Genomic DNA, 15,738 nt, shown 5'->3' with positions numbered 1-15,738 from the left:
TAGGGCACCAGGCACGACATACGTCTCACAGGACAACTGAGAGCTGGTGGAGCATCAACTAGAAACCAGGAAGGATACCCTGGAGACCCTAAGCTGACTGCAAGACCTGAATCCTACCCGCGACTACAGCGTGGTCTAAAGTCTGTCACCATCAGTGGAGAAATTCCCAGTGACTTCAGCTTTGAATTGGAACTAGACTCTGACTCTTGCAGTGTCACAGTTGCCTTCGCACTGATATGTGGGGGGGGGGAGGGCAGCAGTGTAAGTAACCCCATGCCTCCCAGTACTCCTCTGCGAGACGCAACCAGAATTGGCATATTTGCATAAAATGACAGTAAGAACAGAATGTGTAAATAGGTAATTCAAACCCGAAGTGATACAGGTGGATGGTTTGTGGGAACCCACCACAGACTCTCCATACACCTGGAAGTACACGGAGGCCAACAGCAAGCATACATGTTGCAATAATTAAAATGAACAAACTAGTACAGGCACCATACCTCCACACACCCCGATGCCTGCAGCCCCCAAAGAGCTTATAGCTTTTATATAAAGTAACTGTGAACTGTATAAAGTCTCCATTTAAACTCCTGCCCCAGAGATTTGCACAGCAGTACTGCAAAAAGTAGTAATTATATGGAAGCTTTTTAGTATGCGACGGTATGCAGCACTTCTCTTTTTAAGCTGAACAACCAAAGTAGTATCATAAATATTATATTTAAATAGTAGCTCAAACCACATGGTTTTGAAAACAATAACTAAGCACATGCTTTGCAGGAGCACAGAATTAGAAACGATTTCACAGACATGGATAAAAGGTTTGCAAGAATTGTGATCACGCTATGGAGAAATAGTTTATACAGGCTGTACTTGGAGGTATGTTCACAGTTCCAATATAATTAACTGTTTTCAGAGATTTATAGTTTTGCTGTATGCATTTGCTTAAATATTAATTCTGCTGCCTAGTGTTTAAAGCACGATGGATTATTCAAAGTAAAAATGGCTGAATGCCCCATTCATAGTAAATATGCTTACAGGCATGCAACTTATTAAAAGAGAACACTGGCTTCTATTTGATACTGCTGACTATTAATGTATTTTTAATTGTAGAAAGATCAAATCAGCTCTTTTTCAACAATTAAAAAACAGGAGCAACATAACGCATGCCTAGTATTGTATATTTTACCTCAGGTTTTTTTTAACTAAAATTATGAAATTTTATGAAGTAGATGACCGGCAGACTGGAAAGAAAGACAACACTGACATTTTATTTTGAAAAACAGATAGCAACCACATGACCATTTTTAATGTTTCATATATTGAAACACTGGCACACTTTCACCAGAAAACTTTTACAATTCTGTAACAAATTTACTCAGATATTAACAAGAAGCAGAAGAAAAACTAAGTTCAATAGTTTGAACATTGAAGAAGCCTCCAGAGGCTGTTACTGTCAAATAAGAACCCACACACTTGCATTGAAACTAATTTTGCGAACATATATTGTTACCCTTAAACATGTGTGCTTATTAGTATTTACTGTCTTAATGCAAAGCCAGTTCAGGTGCCTCACACTGACTTTAACAGACTCCAGAGCACATCCCATGAATGTCAACTTGTTCATAAGCTTTTGCAAGACCAGACCCTCAGTCTGTAAAAGATCACATAAAATCAGTTCCTATGATGAGACTCTTCAGTGGTTTGTTCACCTTTACTTAGCACTACTACAAGCAACGCAATACACCTGAAAGAATCCATCCATCAGACATTACTCTGGGAAGGAAAACTCGTGGGATTTAATAACAAAGTGGACATGTAAGGAACATCCGAACAGAGAGAGGGACTGAAAAGCTCTGGCTGCACTCTGAGAGAAGTCTAACAGAATGGGAGGATTCAGACTGAGACTTGTATATCCCAGAAGAAATCTCCACAGAATTAATTGGCCCCGTCATGTGAAATTAAGAGACATAACATCGAGCCACCTGACTTTTCTATTACCAAAACACAGCACTGAGCATGACAGGGCGGGGGGGCGAGGTTCTCCCACATTTGACAGGGTACGGAAGGCAGACAGGCTGCTACATTCTGGTTAATTCATAATTCATGTTACATATTTATGTTCTAAGCCAGGAGGTCATGAAGATACAAACTGTAGACCTCGTTTTAGTTAACTCTGGACTTTCTTCCTGCTGGGGATGGGGAGAGCAGGGGCTAACCCCTGCCTTCACGGTATTCAGTGGTCACAGGGGTTATTTAAATCTCCAATCCCTGTGACACTCTGAGAGATGGCTGCCTTGGTTTCAAAAAATATTGGTCCTCTGCCCACTTCTCTGGGCCAACCAGATGCCCAGTGCTTGCAGATGACTGTTAATAAAACAGAGGCATCAGAACCGTGTGCTGTCATCTGGGGATCTCAGGTGAGCACCGCATTTGGGAGCTGATGTCCTGACACTCCCAAACTTCTCCCTCTTTGTTAAGAGCCACCCGGCAGGCTGGCCAGAGCCCTTCCTAGGCAAGAGAAGGGAACGTTTGGCAGCAGCGAGTAGCACCAGCTGCTCTCACCAGCACCAGAGCGGTGCTCTACCAGCTCCCCAGCCTCAGGAAACTGAGGCGTCACTTACACGCTCCATCCTACAACTTCTGCCTTGTGCCTCTCCCCACCCCGAAGCCCCGCTTCACCCGCAGCCCTGTTAAGTACAGGCAAAGGAAACGGCCACGACCCGACCCGAGCGGCAGGTCCGCTCGCCCGCGCAGAGCGGCAACCCGAGGACGGGGACACGCGGGGACCAAATCTGCCTCCTGCAACCACAAGAAAGTTCGTGCCGACACAACACCCCAGTAAACCATGCGGCGGGGGGGCGGCTTCTGAGGGAAGCGCCGAGCGGGGAGAGCCCTAATAAAGCCGTAAGATCTCACCCACGCGCGTATCTCCTAGATCAACACTTCCAAAATCACCAACGAGAACCCGAAGAAAGATCGAGGAAAGGGACAGAAACGGGAGGCTGGAGAGAGATTGCCTCCCCACGGCTCGTCCTGGATGCCCGGGCAGTTCCAGGAGGAGCAGGGAAGGGGGCTTCCTCCCTTGCAGACAGAGGGTGCAGAGGAAGCTCCTTGCCCCGCAGCAGCGGCGCCGGGAACAAACGGGGCGCGGGGGGCCGCAGCTGCAGGCACAGGGGCTCCGGCGCCGCCACCCCCGCAGCCTCCAGCCGCTGTCCCGACTCGCACCTACCTCGGCGGGACCTGGGGCCGGAGCCTCGCCGTCGGGGCTGGATCCGCGGGGCTGCGGCGGCGGCAGCACGACGCTGCGAGAGGCGGCGGCGGCGGGAGGCGGCGAGCGGCAGCCCGGGCTGCAAGGGCCGAGCCGGGGCCGCTCGCACGGTGCGCCGCGCCGGTGCCGCTGCCCAGGACGGGGAGGCGATGCTGCTGCGGGGGACTCCGGGCGCCTCTTTGGCTCTGTTAGGAAAGTTACCGCGGCCACACGACCCACCTTAAACCCGCCTCCCCGCAGGACCCGGGGGAGGGTGAAGAAGGAGGAGGAGGAGGAGGGAGGGAGGAGACGGGGGTGGGGGCTCGGAGCCGTTCATTTCCCAGCGCAGAACCAAGTCACAGCAGCATCTCTCGGGCTGCCGCTCCGCCAGGCTGGGGCCGCGCTCCGCTCCCCCCGGACCCCTGCGGTACCACGGGGCCAGCTTCAGAGCGCAGAAACTTTCCCGTTTCCTGCGGCGCTGACGCTGATATTTGGCTTATTCTTTCGGTGATGGTTGGTTTGGCATCTCGTTATTTATTTAACCATTTGTTGTTTGAGGGGGAGGGTGATCTAGTCCTCAAGCCTTGGGGTTTGGGTACGCATTTGGTTTTGTGGGTTTTTTTCCTCCGCCCGATTCAATTAAAATACCTTAAACAGACTGAAAGGACAAAGAATCAGAGCGACACCCCGGCATCCCAAGGTTGCCGCCCGAGCAGTGCATGTGGGAATGAGGAAGCAAACTCTATAGCTGAGGCAGAAACACTTGGCGGCTCAGCAGAGGGTAGGAGAAGGGGAAAAACCGAGGCTTCCTGCCTCCTGCAGCTGAAAGAACGGCATCTCCAGAGCAGAGACCACTCAGACTCCACGGATGTGCTTAGCGGGAGATCATGCAAACTTCTCGACTCATTTCAAGGTGCCTCGCGTTGCAACTACACGCACGCCGTTGTAGGGGCGTGCAGACACAGGCGAACACACGCAGCTCTCCGACTGCCTAAAGCAGCCCCTGGATGGAGAGAAGCTGGCTAGAGCTGATATCAGGCAAGACTGAGGGATGCTAATAGACACAGAAAAGCACAATGGAAAATTTACCTCTTCTCTAGCATCCTCTACCGTCCAGAGCATCTGCCCTTGTACTGTCAAATCGACTGCACCGCTGCTGCCTTTCAGGGTGGCTCAGTGCCGCTGGGTGCTCGGGGAGGTGTCAGACAGGGAACGAATTGCACCCCATGGCCGTCATTTTCCTCCTGAAAGATGTACCCGAAGTTATAAACGTATGATGATAAAAATCACTAGACCAAAATGCTTATGACAGGTGATTTGAACAGCTGCACTAACTTAGCTCTTAGCCAGCAATCTTATGCTTCCACAGGCTTTTCAAGATTAAATGCTCCATGTTATGTACTATTACTGATTATTTTCTAATTATAGTAACAATATTGGCCAAGTTCCTGCTTTTTTATCATCTCAGTGCGGAAGAAACATAAGACCAAGTCCCCTTTTGATAATGTACCAAAATGGCTAATAGAACTTTTTTGTCATTGTAGCTGCACACTGAATCCCCACACGGAATGATATTTTATGTACATACGAGGCTGCCAAAATCCTTTGTCCTGCACTGTGTGTTTCTTGGCACGAGGCCACTACATGGCTGCAGGTGATGGCAGAGTTTCACAATGGATGAAGATAGTTTGGGCCAGAATTGGTATGCTGTTTCCATAAAGGACTCCCTGCCATCTTCCAGCCTCCCAAAAAACTTCTCCGCTCCCACCATTGCTTTCGTGCCCCCAGGTTCCCAAACCTTCCCCTTGCTGCTTTGTCCTGGCTTGCAGCCTTCCCAACACCTTGCACCAGCCACCTAACCCAGGAGAACGGGGCAGCAGAGAACGCATGTGTGATAGAGTGGCTGTTGGCTTCCCACCTCTTTTTTGCAAACCCAGCTCTCTCTGCCCTCTCGCTTGCTCCAGAAGGCTATTTTTCTTCATTAGCTATGGTTAAGGCAACCTAACCAGGATCTACAGCACTGCTGGTACCTGAGGAGAATTCATCCCCGTCTTTCCTGACCTGTTTTTAATTATTTTTACAAACTTCCTAATAATGAATATCAATAATAAATTAGCAATCATGTTTATTTATTAAAATATTTTCAATATTTAATAAAATTTAATAGATCAAATTTGAACTAGATTTATTGAATAAAGATAATTAGGTTTTGTTGTTTGCAGAAGAATATTGAAAACACCAGTTGCTCTATACTCCAGCATTGTTTATGACTTGATTTTGTCACCAGTTTCCAGCTGGGGAACTATTTAGCCTCCTTGATTTTTCTTTTTAAAGGTAAGATGTTGTCTGAAATGCATGGAGACAAAACCAGTCTGCTTAAAATACAGTAGCCCAGCTTGCTGGTACAATTTTGTTTCTTTTTTCACATGGCTTTTTTTTGTCTTTCAGAGTTCTCTTTACAACTTTCCAATGAAGTGTCCTGTCAAACTATGACTGCCCTGCACATGAAACAAACCCGAGATATTACATTGCTGTGTGACTGTTTACAGGTGTTTGAGACCAAGCATTCAGCCCTGCTCTTCTTTCTCATGTACGATCCCACTCAGCTCAGTAATTTAATTTAGAAAGTATCGTTCTGGTATTCTCTGCAATATGGTTGTCTACTTGCAGGGCAGCAGACGTTAGTAAACATCAATGGGTCTGGCTATGGATGTGGTTTACATTTGGGGGTGACTACTATAGTACTCATTTATTATTTCTCTATCTCTAAATGCAACCCCCCTCTAAAAAGGCATTCAGTAAAAAACCCCCAGCATTAGATTGCATCTCACTGATTCTAGTTCAGTGGTTCTGTTTTTCAAATGTGGAGTTTACAAATAAAGTTATAAAAAGATGATTTGCCTTTTTTCTTATTACTGTTAACTCAATGAGTCTAGCCTAGAGTTATAACTCTGTAAACTCAAGCTAAATCTTCAAGCTTAGCTAGACTCTTCCATAAATCAGAATGAGCTGTTGAAATTCTGAAGGACAAAATAACTCTTGGTTATGGGTGCACAACCTCAGGTTGGTGAAATGATATCTTTGGTTATCCCCATGCAACCTGAGCACTAACATGAAACTGAGAAAATAATTTGGAGGAAAAGGAAAAAAAAGCAAGAATGCATTAGAAGAGTGACTCTGTAACAGAAAACTGCTTAATAATTCTGCTGATAAAGTGTGAGCCAAGGAAGAATTCATTTCCCTCTCCCAGAGCTCAGCCGGGGTGACAGGAGTTTAAAGAAACACAGCTCTTTCATGAAGGTAAGCAGGTGTGTCCTTCAGTGCAGACAGACAACAGAAGCTTGAAACCACTGAAGTCACCGTGAGCTTTGCCATCAACTTTTGGGGGAGGCGGAATTTTACTCTGGGAGAAGATCTGCTGAGTGAGGTATTGCCACTTGTACAGGCTTTCTCTTCAGAGTCAAATCACCTTTCAAGAGCATTTTTACTGCTTTTATTTGCTTGCTTCTACATGTCTGATTGAGAACCAGTGCCAATCCCCTTTTTCATTCTCCACATGTTACTTTTTCTTAAAGGGGGAACTGGCACTCAGAAAATACTGAATCACGTTATTGTTTGTAAAAGCATCAGTTTTCAACACTCTAAAATTATTACACATTTAATATTAAAGCTCAATAAATTAAATATGCATAATTTGTGTCTGAACGAACAAATTATTATTGAAAATAATGCTTGAAGAAGAAAAACAAAGCTTTTCAGACATAACATGAATTTTAACTTGTTTTTTGTAAAACCAATCGGGGTTTTAGTTTATGCATCATTCTGTTCCCTGCAATAATATGCTGTCTGTGCAATCAGTGATGATAAATGGTACATAATTGTAAACCTGATATTGGTTTTCAATATTGAATTCATCATTCTGTCCTCTTAACACATATTAAATACTTTAAAGAATTTATCTATTTGTTTGATTTATCTGTGATTTTTTTTCCAATATGTAAAATTTATTAGTTTTCTAGTTTTTGAGAAACTAAGAGTAGACAACATCATTAATAATACTGAATAATAGCATTGGCCTCATTTACGCATGACTCCCTTCCACCAATACAAAGCGTCCAAATCAAATACAAACTTATTAGTTTGAGGCAGTGTAGAAAATACAGTCTTAACTAGAGCCAGTTCTGCATGTGTTTTGTTTGACTTCCCTGATCTATCCAAATAATGATTGCAAGAGTTTACTCTCATTTTGAAAGGTAACTCCTGCATTCCCAGAACTTGCACTTCACTTTATTCTATGTCAGAATTGTTGGCTAAACCATCAGGTCTGGAGAAGCACAATGCCTCCGTCCAAAGGGTGAAAAAGCTTAGCTATCCCTCAGAGTTTGGGTCTGCTCCAGAGACAACATTAATTTATCTGTTTTCATATCACGGACCCATTCCCCCCAATACGAAGGTGCATTCAAATTGTCCTAGCACTCTTAATGAACAGGTAATGAAAAAAAAAACCCAGAAAACATGAATCCTGCATGACACCAGCAAAAGTATGCAGAAGCTACTAATCCAAATAGACACTAAGTGTATAGGGCCTGATTCAATTGTGCCAATTGTTTTTTCCATTAACGCAGCCTTTAATTCTGTTGCCCACACACAATGTAAAGGGCACTCAAACTGAGTTAAGAGCTGGCCAGTGACTAGAGTTTTGTGTTAAACACATCCTCTGTGAGGTCAAATTCTGCTCTTAATCACATGTGTATGACCATCGTTCTTAGTAACTGCTATTTTTCTTAGTCAAGGCATCTGCACTGGACAAGGGTGTGAAATTATTCTTTGTTTAGTATGATGTAAATTTAAAAATAAAAAAAATTATTTGATAAGGCTGGAGAAAATAATTACGTAATAATGAAAACGGAAGAAATAGCATTCATTCCACTGAACTATAGCAAATTACTTCAGGGAAAAATTTGATCTAGTAACAAAAATTACAAAAGCAAGTCAGTTGCACACAGCTATTACTCCTTTTATTATAAAGGAACTGGATAAAAGACCAGCCTTTCACAAAATTTACGAAAGGAATTCCCTGCTGCAGGATAGCTGTGACAGCTCTGTTGTATAAAAAGATCAACTATTTTGACGAATCAGAATAGCCTAAGCAGTTAAAATAGCTTGGGTATATTAGTCTCCAGGCTTCATAGCACATGTGGTTTGCTATCCAGAGCAAAGAAAACCAGTTTCTCTGTGAAACGTACCAGGATCCCCAAGTACATGCTGGCAACAAGAACGACATTCCGCCTTTATTTGATTCACAGGATACTGGAAAGTACTGGAGAAGGATATCAGAAAGGATTGACAATCACTCTACAACACCTACATTCTTATTAATGTTAATCAGACTTATGCACATGAACTGAGAAGTGAAGAGGCCCTGCACGATGAAAAAAAATATGAAAAGCAGCATATATAATGCATAATTAATAGCAATGTCATATAGGTCAACAGCAACTACTGTCTTTCTAGGGAGAAATCCTATGTGGATAGCCTAGAGACTAGGGTTTTTTCAGTCAAGAAAACACATACTGCAAGCGAAGCAAGAAACCTATTGCTTCCAACCTCTTCTTCACCTTCTGTTTCTGAGAGTTAAAGGACAATTTAGCCATCCAGCTCCTGTGTGTCCACAGGAGATTCCTCTTAGTACTGGCTGAGGTAAAATCAAGGCTATGGGAGGAACGTAACCGATTCCCAACTTTACACCACCAAACAGGCATCTACAGGTTGAACATTATCAGCTGTATTTGTAATCGGGTTAAAAGCTGTGTAGCCTATTGCCAACGCCTTGAGTTCGTGCAATCACTCAAAGAGCCATTATTTAAAGACTATACACCTGCATTTCCTCAAACTGACGTTGGACTGAATTGAAACCTGCTGGCACTGATGTAAAGCAGTAATACTGCAAGAGGTCTTCTGTGAAGAAATGTAGTGATATTAAGCACCAGAATTTCTCCTTCACTGAAACCCAAAGGCTAGAACAGCTGTGAGCAAGCACAGACCAAAACAGGGACATAGAAAGAGCACCTAAAGAATGCTGATTCACTTGATCTGCCTACACCAATACAGTGAGGTCTGCCAAAAGTCTGCTCCTTCACACAGAAACCTGAGGGACTGCTCTCCCTTAGGAAATCCCATTCTGGAGAAAGCTGACCAGAATCCCAACTGATGGCAAACCAGACAATAAAGTTAAAAGAAAGACTGAAGCAGATAGAAATTCATGTGGTCGGCACTCTGAAACAAGCCCATATGACATCTTCATTTATACCTTATTTACAAGTACTTCTAAATATGCTGTGGGAAATTTATCATCAAGCTCAGCCAGTTCTCCTCAAGCAGCTGTCTCCAGACAGGCATAATGTTAAGGGCAGAATTTAATTCTGCATGAAATGTACTGTTACAGAAACGGGCATTATTTGGACACACTGTGGAATGCACATTGCTCTCTATGTTTCTATCAAAAGCAATTCTGAGTTCAAAGGTCTTGTATTCAGTGAGGAATGGGTTTTATAACAGAAAGAGGAGACAAGCTGAAAGCAGCTCTGAATTTATCCTTAAGATAGATTTCTGCATGAATTTTTACCCTGAAGTTTTAGGAACCAGTTGAATGTGAAGACTGAATATAAACATTGTCTTAACTGTACCCCTTTTCTATGACCATATTTATTTTTAGCCATTATAATTTATTTGCATAAAGGTAGCACCCAGGGTTCTTAATCAAGACCAGGACTTCATTTGATTCCCATATATTCACAGTAATACACAATCTCAACAAACCAATCCAAGCAAGAGCGACGGCAAAATAGAAGAAAAGTAACTGTCTACAGCTGCAATGACAAAGCAGAATAAAACCTGGGAGTTCTGACTCGCAGTCCAAAACTCTGCCAGCTGGGCTTGTGTATCTCAGTACCGTGGTCTACTGTCTTCATCTTCAGTGGGCTCAGCATGGGACTTTTGGGAAGAGGATAATGTGAATTTTTATCTGCTCTGGGATTTTTTGTTACTGCTTTTACCCATCATTGCAGAGATAAGCAGCCTACAGAGCTAGTCCATTCTGCATAAGACTTCATCCTGTTACAGTGAGATCTAAAGACGCACCTTTAGATTGATTGTAATGACTTTTGGACCGGACCACAGATGATTTTATACCTCACTTTCCTACCTGCAAAAATGGAAATAGCATTCCATGCACTGATTAATATTAACTTCTGTACAGAACCTAGGTCTGTACTGCATAGGCTGCAAAAATGAAAAAGATAATAGACATTTCCAAATTTTGGAATTTCGAGGAATTATGTTCATTGACATTTTAAATGGGAAAGAAAACAAGCAAATCCTAACAGAATTTCAAAGAAAACCTGAGAAAACTTGGATGCACAAATTTCTTTTCATTTTTCATCCAGCTCAAAAGGCATTCATAGAATTTAAAAAGTCAGGATCTGCCAGAAGTTTATTTGCAAAATGACAGCATGCCGCAATGCATTTATTTCTCTGTTTTGCCACTTTACAAGGGAAAAAAAATATATTTCTAAGATATTTTTGGTAACATATGACTAAGTAGCAAAATTAAAACTAGGAAATTAATAACTACATGGCATTTCAATCCCATCAACTCTAATCAACATAAATCCATTCTAATTAAAACCTGCAAATCCTAAGGATACTGAAGAGATAGCCCTCTATTACAGGGAGATGGCAACAACAGGCACATTACATACAAACAAAGGGTATGGAAATCTCTGAAAGAGGCAAAGATGAAGCAGTACTAAAAGTGCTCCTATATTTTTAGAATACTGTTAGTCCCTAGTAATCTCAAATTGGTGAAAACAAACATAAATTTTGTCCTTTAAAACTTAAAAAGCACTTTTACAAGATAAATGAAGGATCTGAAGGAAGTATACAACTTCACAGGCTGAAAAAGGTTACCAAGTTCATCACACTCATCAAACCAGAAATAGTACAGTGATGCAAAGCATGTTCTGATCAGCATGATGAATAACACACATCAGCTTAAATGAAAACAATAGAAATTATATAATTGCACCAGAGCCTTTGTTTCAAAGTCTAAACATCTTAAGTGTGTCTTTAGGACTTGATCAAAAGCCCATGAACTTTAACAAGAATCTTTGCGCTGACTCCCTCCCTTAAATCAATTCAGGAAGGTCCTCATCTCTCCTGTGTTCCATTTCAATCTTGCACATACAATTGGCATCAGCGTTTCAGTATGTAACTATAGACGTCATATCTACCTGGTTCTGGTAAACTCTTCCTGTTATGCCGAGATCAATACTTCCCCTCTCCTACTACCGTACTGTCAGGTAAAGAAAGGGATCCAAACTGAGCTTGGATATATGGTATTTGTACACATCTACAGCAGCTAATACTGGCACTTTGGGGTTTAGGGGAAGAACCCATCTTCACCCGGCTCTAAATTCGCTCCTTAAAAAAATGCCTCTTTTGTCTATTGGTGGTTCTTATCCACAACCAGCAGAGATTGCACAGACGCATTTGCTTGGCAGGCAATGGTTGTCACCCTGCCAGTTAGCTCAACAGGAAGCAAACAACCTGCTGACCTTCCTGGGCAAGCAGTCTCTCTGAGGCAAGCAAATGAGATTGTAGTAAGGGCTGTAGCTCAGACAGTTGTTATTCCCAGACTTATTCTACCATTGCGCTGGAATTATGGCAACAGTACAGAACCACAGAAGTATAAAGCCGGAGGGAACCAAAGCCATCATTACATCTACCAGTTTCCAAACTGTAATGTGTGAAGTAGTAGCGAGTGTCATCTTTATTATGTTTTCAACAACCACGGAGACTAAGGGGGTCTGGTGGTCTGTAGAGAAGTCCTGAGAGCTGGCAGTGCTTTGCTGGGCTGGAGAGCCTGGGAATCACTGATTTGGTTACTGCCACAAGGAGCAAGTTACACCTAGACTACTCCTGACAGGTATTTATTTAACTTGTTCTTACAAATTTCCAGTGCATGATACTCCACAATCTCTTTATGCAAACCATGTCAGAATTTAATACAGTGATGCTGTTCAAGAATATTTAATGGTAATTGCAGTTCCTCTTCAAAACTCCAAACTGGGGTGAGAGGCGGGTCCTTCTAATGAAGTAGAAGCAAAATGGAACGCCTCATATATAAATGCTTGGACAGCATAATATTTAGAAAAGCAACAAAATAAAATTGATCATTCTTCTTCATCCTAGCCTATCGTGATGTCCACTAGTACTAAATTAGTAAATAACTACTCCCTCTATGTTTTCCATGTGAAACAATGGCTACAGTTAGCCTATGCTTTAATATGGCATGCTCTGGAAGTGGGGTCTGGAACAGCAAGAGGACTCTGGTGAATAACGAGGACGGCAGCTTTAGTAAGGTTCCTCAGCTATGAGCACACAAACTCTTCAGGTGGAACTTTCATCTAAGTCTCCCTGCATGTCATACCACTGGATCAAATAAACAGGAAAAGCTGAAAATTAGACTGAGATAACAATGTGTTGGGACATAGAAAGATGCTTTAATAGATAAAAGCTACAGTCTCTTTTAGAAAGGATTTTTCCACTTTGTATCCCTATTGTCTGAAATCAGGCCTGAACAGAAGAAGAAAACTTGATAAAATATAGGCAAAAGAAAAAAGCATATAAGAAAATAATGGAAATGCTGTTATAGACTTTGGTGAGTATAAATAGTTTCCGAAATTAAACTGTCAAGCCTGGCATCTGAAATGCTGTAGAAATAAAGTCATTTTAATGGTCAGCCTCCTGCAACCACATAAACATTATCTAGTTCCTTTCACAGCCCAGCATCTTGTAAACTTTTTTTTTTAATCTGACATATGGGGAGACATTAGTTGGAGACTCAAGGGGCCAGAATCTAACAGAAATGGATCAAGAGAAGATAAGGAACAGAAATCAGTGGGAGATATTAAATTCCAAAACTGAAACTGAAGGAGTGGGGCATACCAGAAGAAAAAAAAAAAAGGAGTGGAAAGATAAGATGGAAAATAACACACTGAACTCAATTTTAAGCAAAAATATTAGACTGAAATAATCCAAGATTGTCTCTCCATCTTCTTATATGCTTCTAAAGGTATAAACTGTCATATCTGAAAGTGTTCATGTCACCTGACTCAAAATAAGAACAGTTCTGCCACAGAATTGGGTCTTCTCTTTGGCCTGCAGTTTGCACCAGCAGAAAAACTTTCTCTTACCTGCAGCTGCCCTCGCTAGCCTAGGCCTGTGGGACACTTCCTCACGCCGGTGCTCTGCACTTCCTCATATCACACACTGCATACTGGATGTGGAATCAGGACTAGAGAAAGAGTGGAAAAATATCTAAAATAAGCATCAATATGCAAACTACAAAAAATCAGGCAGTGTCTCACTAGATTAACGAGCGTCTTCCTATTTGACAGGCATTCTCATGTCCTTCATGTCCCCAGAAAGTTCCACATTGATTCAGCTGCCACATAAAGTAGCTCAATTTCTAGAGCTAAACACAAAGTTTTCTGAATAGGATGTGTTGAAGCACTGTCTTATTACTGATCTATTTATAACATCTTAGGCAACCTGTGGCAGCCTCTTTACACCAGGAGAGCACAAGCTCAGCTGATCCTGTTTGGACCATGCATAGCAGCAGCCACTTTATCCCGCGACCTGTAAAGGGAGGACACACAACATGTTTGATGATCTCTTTACATTGGCAGTTCTATGGGTCTGGATTGAACTCTGGGGGGGAACAAGGAAGAGCATTACAGAGTGGGCAGCGCTGTACCTGAAAGAGTAGTCATGTCACCCATTTCTAAACACAAAAGCCTTTCTCCTTGTTCACTAGAAAGAAGCCAAGTCAGCCCACCTCCTTAACTTCAGATATCTACATGCAGTGTTGAAGTTAAGTGATGTATCTCATAACGTCCACGGTGGATTTTCCCTTTGGAGGTCATGGGACAGCCAGAGGAGACAGACTGCCTAATTGTGCAACCCATACTGGTCTCCCCAGGGAAACCCTGTATCCTGGCCCAGACTGTTTAACAGAAGAGTAAACTACTGGGCCAAGGTTTAATTTCTTCCTCTGAAAACATTTTTTATATCTTGTTTTTTCTTAACTTTTTATTAGCCCATTAGACTATTTCCTCATTGTAAAGGCAGTTCAGTCTCTTTCAGAAACTTATAAAACATTACACCACCTGCCTAATATCTTCATAAACCACAACGAAATCTACTATTTACAGTCAAGGGTGATGAACCAAGAGAATGGATCCTTGGCTCAAATCCTGGCTGAGCCACCCAGCTGGCATGTGACCCCCGGCAAATAATTTGATCTTCTTTGCTTTAGTTCAAGCAGCTATAAATTTGGCTAAGCAGCAAGACCTTTCTGAAAAGCACTAGCCTTTGACCTCAGCTTGCATGAGTAAATGCAACTCCAAAACCTCAGGCTGAATGATGCAGCAAATTCTTTTTCAATTATCTACCCCTAGAAACCACGCAGTTGCACACATAACTTTCATTCTCCAACATAATAGGGAATTATGACACATAAACATTGCACTATTTAGCTATAGCACAAAGCTCACAGCTCGTATTTTAACACTTTTTCTTCATTCAGAAATTACAGTAAGCAAGAGTACTACTGTAGGCTCACATGCAAAGGCTATTGCAGCTTGTTTTATTTAAAAAAGAAAAAAAGAGCAAGTACTTGTATTATTCTTTACCTTTGGGCTTCAGATCAATTTTCTTTCTATATATCTATCTGTAATGAAAATAATCCCTAAACACCATCCAGGAAAACAAAACCCAAAAAATGTCTTCTCAATTTCATTTTAAGTCCATCCCTCTAGAAAGTTCTAGGAGGTAGCTTAACGTACAATAACAGCGGAGCTAGGACTGATTAGTCTTGAGAAAAGAAAGCTCAAGGGGGAATTTGTCAGTGTGTATATACTCCCTCTGATGGGAGGCACTAAAGACAGACCCAGCCTCTTCTCAGTGGTGCCCAGCAACAGGATGAAAAGCAATGGCAGAAAGTGAAAAACAGGATTTTCTACTTAAAACTACAAAAAAACTCCTTTATTGTGAGGGTGGCCAGGCATGAAGAGATTTCCAAGACAGGCTGTGGAGCCTCCATCCTTGGAGCTATTCAAAACCCAACTGGACATGGTCCTAGCCAACCTGCTCAAAGAGGAGTGTCTAGAGATGTCCTGTTGTCCCTCCTACGCTCAACTATTCCATGATTCAGCTCACAGAGGGCCTGGCAACGTAATGAAGGCAATACTGGTGTGCATTAAGCTGCAGAATCTGACACTTTAGCCACAGTTATTATCCTGTGACATTGCTAACTGTGACTCATGTGATCAGAGGGGGTCTCATACCAGTTTGTGAAATATTGCCAAAGCAGCACTTTGGCAGTTGTATCAAATACTTGGGACTTAGAGGACAGTTGCTGGTCATCT

At 42.3% G+C, this 15,738-nt stretch overlaps 1 protein-coding gene across 7 annotated transcripts in view; it reads right to left on the bottom strand.

Moving 5' to 3' along the window:
* The window catches only part of MEGF11 (multiple EGF like domains 11), a 310,110-nt gene that overhangs the window by 287,228 nt on the left and 7,144 nt on the right, over positions 1–15,738 (bottom strand). For all 7 annotated transcript variants that reach the window (XR_010373698.1, XM_064456057.1, XM_064456060.1 and 4 more), the window contains exon 2: positions 4,337–4,491. The gene's annotated coding sequence lies outside the window, so the exon portion shown is untranslated. The remainder of the gene's footprint in view (positions 1–4,336; positions 4,492–15,738) is intronic.

Source organism: Phalacrocorax carbo, chromosome 7, assembly GCF_963921805.1.
Source record: "Phalacrocorax carbo chromosome 7, bPhaCar2.1, whole genome shotgun sequence".
Classification (NCBI taxonomy): Eukaryota; Metazoa; Chordata; class Aves; order Suliformes; family Phalacrocoracidae; genus Phalacrocorax; species Phalacrocorax carbo.
Note: the sequence above shows the minus strand (reverse complement) of the source record. Positions and strands in the feature narration are given on the sequence as shown.